Below are 6,012 nucleotides of genomic sequence, written 5' to 3' on the forward strand. Positions count from 1 at the left end.
GTATAAAAACAGTATGGGAATGAGGTAGGTGAAAATGGGTGGGCTATTTACCAATAGACTATGTACAGCTGCAGCGATCGGTTAGCTGCTCGGATAGCTGATGTTTGAAGTTGGTGAGGGAGATAAAAGTCTCCAACTTCAGCGATTTTTGCAGTTCGTTCCAGTCACAGGCAGCAGAGTACTGGAACGAAAGGCGGCCAAATGAGGTGTTGGCTTTAGGGATGATCAGTGAGATACACCTGCTGGAGCGTGTGCTACGGATGGGTGTTGCCATCGTGACCAGTGAACTGAGATAAGGCGGAGCTTTACCTAGCATGGACTTGTAGATGACCTGGAGCCAGTGGGTCTGGCGACGAATATGTAGCGAGGGCCAGCCGACTAGAGCATACAAGTCGCAGTGGTGGGTGGTATAAGGTGCTTTGGTGACAAAACGGATGGCACTATGATAGACTGCATCCAGTTTGCTGAGTAGAGTGTTGGAAGCCATTTTGTAGATGACATCGCCAAATCGAGGATCGGTAGGATAGTCAGTTTTACTAGGGTAAGCTTGGCGGCGTGAGTGAAGGAGGCTTTGTTGCGGAATAGAAAGCCGACTCTTGATTTGATTTTCGATTGGAGATGTTTGATGTGAGTCTGGAAGGAGAGTTTGCAGTCTAGCCAGACACCTAGGTACTTATAGATGTCCACATATTCAAGGTCGGAACCATCCAGGGTGGTGATGCTAGTCGGGCATGCGGGTGCAGGCAGCGATCGCTTGAAAAGCATGCATTTGGTTTTACTCGCGTTTAAGAGCAGTTGGAGGCCACGGAAGGAGTGCTGTATGGCATTGAAGCTCGTTTGGAGGTTAGATAGCACAGTGTCCAATGACGGGCCGAAAGTATATAGAATGGTGTCGTCTGCGTAGAGGTGGATCAGGGAATCGCCCGCAGCAAGAGCAACATCATTGATATATACAGAGAAAAGTGTCGGCCCGAGAATTGAACCCTGTGGCACCCCCATAGAGACTGCCAGAGGACCGGACAGCATGCCCTCCGATTTGACACACTGAACTCTGTCTGCAAAGTAATTGGTGAACCAGGCAAGGCAGTCATCCGAGAAACCGAGGCTATTGAGTCTGCCGATAAGAATATGATGATTGACAGAGTCGAAAGCCTTGGCGAGGTCGATGAAGACGGCTGCACAGTACTGTCTTTTATCGATGGCGGTTATGATATCGTTTAGTACCTTGAGCGTGGCTGAGGTGCACCCGTGACCGGCTCGGAAACCAGATTGCACAGCGGAGAAGGTACGGTGGGATTCGAGATGGTCAGTGACCTGTTTGTTGACTTGGCTTTCGAAGACCTTAGATAGGCAGGGCAGGATGGATATAGGTCTATAGCAGTTTGGGTCCAGGGTGTCTCCCCTTGAAGAGGGGGATGACTGCGGCAGCTTTCAATCCTTGGGGATCTCAGACGATATGAAAGAGAGGTTGAACAGGCTGGTAATAGGGGTTGCGACAATGGCGGCAGATAGTTTCAGAAATAGAGGGTCCAGATTGTCAAGCCCAGCTGATTTGTACCGGTCTAGGTTTTGCAGCTCTTTCAGAACATCTGCTATCTGGATTTGGGTAAATCAGTTCTGTTTTTATTCCCCCTCAAAGGAGTATTTTAGACCTGGAGCGGATGCTTTTTTACTTCCTGTGGGGAGGCAAGTGGGAGAGGCTGAGGAGGGAGGTGGTCAAGAGGCCCAGGTCCAAGGGGGGGAAGGCTTGCCTGACCTCTACTTGTTCCTGGGCAGCCGCTACACAGCGTTACATCTGACTCTTGCCACCTCCCCGGTCAACAACAAGACTCAGGCCCTCGCACGGTTCTAATGAACATTGACACTAGTTCATCTTGAATAATGTTTTTACGTTAACAATTAAATAAAGTTTAAACAATTAATACAAATTAAATGAATCAACATATAATTTCAAAATGTACAAATTAGATAACTTGTTTATAATTGTTAGACATCTTAGTAAGTAGGCTGTTATTACATAAGCATCATTTTGGGAAAACAAATATATCCATACCAGAGGTGGAACCTTGATCCCTGATCTACTGGGTGTGCAGACTTCTATTCCAGCAATAATACACATTATTATCAACTCATTAGGTTGGATAAATTGAGCAGACTTCTACTTGTACACTACTAGTCCCCTACTGTGGTCCCCTACTCTGCTAGTCCCCTACTGTGGTCCCCTACTCTGCTAGTCCCCTACTGTGGTCCCCTACTCTGCTAGTTCCCTACTGTGGTCCCCTACTCTGCTAGTCCCCTACTGGGGTCCCCTACTCTGCTAGTTCCCTACTGTGGTCCCCTACTCTGCTAGTCCCCTACTGGTGTCCCCTACTCTGCTAGTCCCCTACTGTGATCCCCTACTCTGCTAGTCCCCTACTGGTGTCCCCTACTCTGCTAGTCCCCTACTGTGATCCCCTACTCTGCTAGTCCCCTACTGTGGTCCCCTACTCTGCTAGTCCCCTACTGTGGTCCCCTACTCTGCTAGTCCCCTACTCTGCTAGTCCCCTACTGGGGTCCCCTACTCTGCTAGTCCCCTACTGTGGTCCCCTACTCTGCTAGTTCCCTACTGTGGTCCCCTACTCTGCTAGTCCCCTACTGGGGTCCCCTACTCTGCTAGTCCCCTACTGTGATCCCCTACTCTGCTAGTCCCCTACTGTGGTCCCCTACTCTGCTAGTCCCCTACTGTGGTCCCCTACTCTGCTAGTCCCCTACTCTGCTAGTCCCCTACTGGGGTCCCCTACTCTGCTAGTCCCCTACTGGGGTCCCCTACTCTGCTAGTCCCCTACTGTGGTCCCCTACTCTGCTAGTCCCCTACTGTGGTCCCCTACTCTGCTAGTCCCCTACTCTACTAGTCCCCTACTGTGGTCCCCTACTCTGCTAGTCCCCTACTGTGGTCCCCTACTCTGCTAGTCCCCTACTGGGGTCCCCTACTCTGCTAGTCCCCTACTGGGGTCCCCTACTCTGCTAGTCCCCTACTGTGGTCCCCTACTCTGCTAGTCCCCTACTGTGGTCCCCTACTCTGCTAGTTCCCTACTCTGCTAGTCCCCTACTGTGGTCCCCTACTCTGCTAGTCCCCTACTCTGCTAGTCCCCTACTCTGCTAGTCCCCTACTGTGGTCCTCTACTCTGCTAGTTCCCTACTCTGCTAGTCCCCTACTGTGGTCCCATACTCTGCTAGTCCCCTACTGTGGTCCCCTACTCTGCTAGTCCCCTACTCTGCTAGTCCCCTACTGTGGTCCCCTACTCTGCTAGTCCCCTACTCTGCTAGTCCCCTACTGTGGTCCCATACTCTGCTAGTCCCCTACTGTGGTCCCCTACTCTGCTAGTCCCCTACTCTGCTAGTCCCCTACTGGGGTCCCCTACTCTGCTAGTCCCCTACTGGGGTCCCCTACTCTGCTAGTCCCCTACTGTGGTCCCCTACTCTGCTAGTCCCCTACTGTGGTCCCCTACTCTGCTAGTCCCATACTCTACTAGTCCCCTACTGTGGTCCCCTACTCTGCTAGTCCCCTACTGTGGTCCCCTACTCTGCTAGTCCCCTACTGTGGTCCCCTACTCTGCTAGTCCCATACTCTACTAGTCCCCTACTGTGGTCCCCTACTCTGCTAGTCCCCTACTGTGGTCCCCTACTCTGCTAGTCCCCTACTGTGGTCCCCTACTCTGCTAGTTCCCTACTCTGCTAGTCCCCTACTGTGGTCCCATACTCTGCTAGTCCCCTACTGTGGTCCCCTACTCTGCTAGTCCCCTACTCTGCTAGTCCCCTACTGTGGTCCCCTACCCTGCTAGTCCCTAACTCTGCTAGTCCCCTACTCTACTAGTCCCCTACTCTGCTACTCCCCTACTGTGGTCCCCTACTCTGCGAGCCCACAACGGTCTTGCGCAACGTGGCCCATCCTGCTCTCCTGAATCGGCATCGGGACCTGTCCTGGATGGTCGCCCACGAGATCCTCCCGGTCAGGGCCGTTATGCACTCACGGGGCATGGCGAGGACATCCGCGTGCCCCCGACCAGGCTGCGGCCAAGAAGAGTCGGTGAGGCACATGCTCTGGGAGTGCAGAGCTGCCAGGGACCTGTGGAAGGAAGCAGGCCCCCTGATTACCTCGTGTCTGCCAGCAGGGGAGGACGTAACACCTCAGCTCGTGCTGTATGGGGTGGGCCGAAGGCCTATTCCATCAAAGGCCTTCACAAAGTTCTGGCCCAACTGTGGTCCTCACGCAACCTGCTGGTAGGGAAAAGCGTAGAGACCACCCCCCAAGCAGTGGCCATGGTAGCCATGGAAGCCCTGGGATGGTACGGAAGGAAGGGGGCCTCGACCCCAGGCGAAGGGTCCCCCACAACACCCTAGGTCCCGGCGGCCACGGCCTGACAGCGCTGCGGCGCCTAGGGGAGGGATCTCCTCTGGGCCCCGAAGGAAGGGATGGTAATTTATTCAGAGGAGCAGGATGAGGTGAGTTTGATAAGGACTCACCCCGTTCCTGTACAAGGGACCGAAGACAGCCTTTTAACAAAGTGACTTTTTAACATGTTTTTCATGTCTTAAAAATGTTTTACCTTTGTTAGATCATTAGTACACATTTTAAATGCCTTTTACAGATTTGATGTTTTTACAAAGAAAGTACTTTTATTCATGGTTGTTTTCATTGGTTTTAACAACATGTACTTTTTAACTAATTTAAATGTAACTTTCAAATGCTTTGTTTTATGCCTTTATTGCCGTTTTTATGTGTATAAATGATGTAAAAAATGTATGAGCTGTTTCTTTAAAGGAAATGTGTCAATAAAACTTTTCCAAAATAAAAAAAATCTGTTCTTATCAGTTTAATATCTGATACGTCTCCTATCTGGGGACCATATATTACATTGATTTTTGGAATAGGGAGATGGAATAGGGGCTTGCTCCGTCCACTCCACGCATCGACCTGGTATTGCAGTACTTCCAGGAACGGTGCTCCCCCTTTCATTGTAAAGAGAAATCAGACAGAGGAAACAGTTGCTTCGTTGGTCTATATTGTATTTTCACATTGAGCAACTTCATTTCAATATCAATGATGGCTCGATAGTGCTGGTCAAAACGGTCACCGTTTTATTGACTACGATAGCTGTTGGGAATGGGGTGCGTTCATCTTCCAATCAAAGATTTTTCGTCACGTGCACGGGATACTTACTTGCAAACTTTCCTCAACAGTGCATGATCAAAAATATACACACATAGCTAAGTAATAAAGTAGTTAAACATTTTTTTGTTATGATTGGAAATCTATACAGTAGAAGACTATACAGAATAAACTATGAAATGTGCTAAAGTCATGTACTGGTAACATGGACTGTCTGTTAGAGCTGCGTAAATTCAAATCTGGTATCAGGATAAATATAACAATGAGTCACCGATTTTATACTATGTATTTTTTATTAGCTAAGTAATAAATGTCAAATGCAATTTTCGTATATACGGGCTCACTGTAATACCACGCAGGGCAGAACAGAGAACTGACAGGATGTATGTAAACAGTATTCTTTATACTGTGATAGACAGTTCCAACCCGTCTGTTGGCCTATCACAGTAGAGACTGGGCGTGGTTTAAACTTGCTCAGCCTATTGCAGGCGCTCAGGCGGGTCCCCGCCTCTTGGCGCTTCTGTTGATAGATGTAACTTGCTTGTGAAGAACATCCAGGCTCTCATGCTCCATACCGTTATCTCGCACCTGGCTCCTGTTATCTAACAAAAGACCGCTTGTTCTCGCAACACCCCGCTCTGCCTTTGCCTTGATTCTGCAGTCTCGTCCAGATCATCATGATATTTGAAGTTCTGTATGATAGCCACATTAGCTGCTAATTAGCATTTCCTTTGGGGGGGAGATTTAGATGGTAATCAAAACGTCACACTAGGGTAAGCGTACAGGAAACACAGCCCTGATTTTAAGTGTTTCGAAAATCCCCTATGGGAAAAATGAATGGTGGAAAAAACGATTGGAACCAT

At 49.5% G+C, this 6,012-nt stretch overlaps 1 pseudogene; it reads left to right on the plus strand.

Annotated features, from left to right (window-relative positions):
• The first annotated feature begins 4,814 nt into the window (after positions 1-4,814).
• LOC135570978 (U2 spliceosomal RNA) lies at positions 4,815-4,991 on the plus strand (annotated as a pseudogene).
• The last annotated feature ends 1,021 nt before the right edge of the window (positions 4,992-6,012 follow it).

This window comes from Oncorhynchus nerka, unplaced genomic scaffold (assembly GCF_034236695.1).
Source record: "Oncorhynchus nerka isolate Pitt River unplaced genomic scaffold, Oner_Uvic_2.0 unplaced_scaffold_868, whole genome shotgun sequence".
Lineage (NCBI taxonomy): Eukaryota > Metazoa > Chordata > Actinopteri > Salmoniformes > Salmonidae > Oncorhynchus > Oncorhynchus nerka.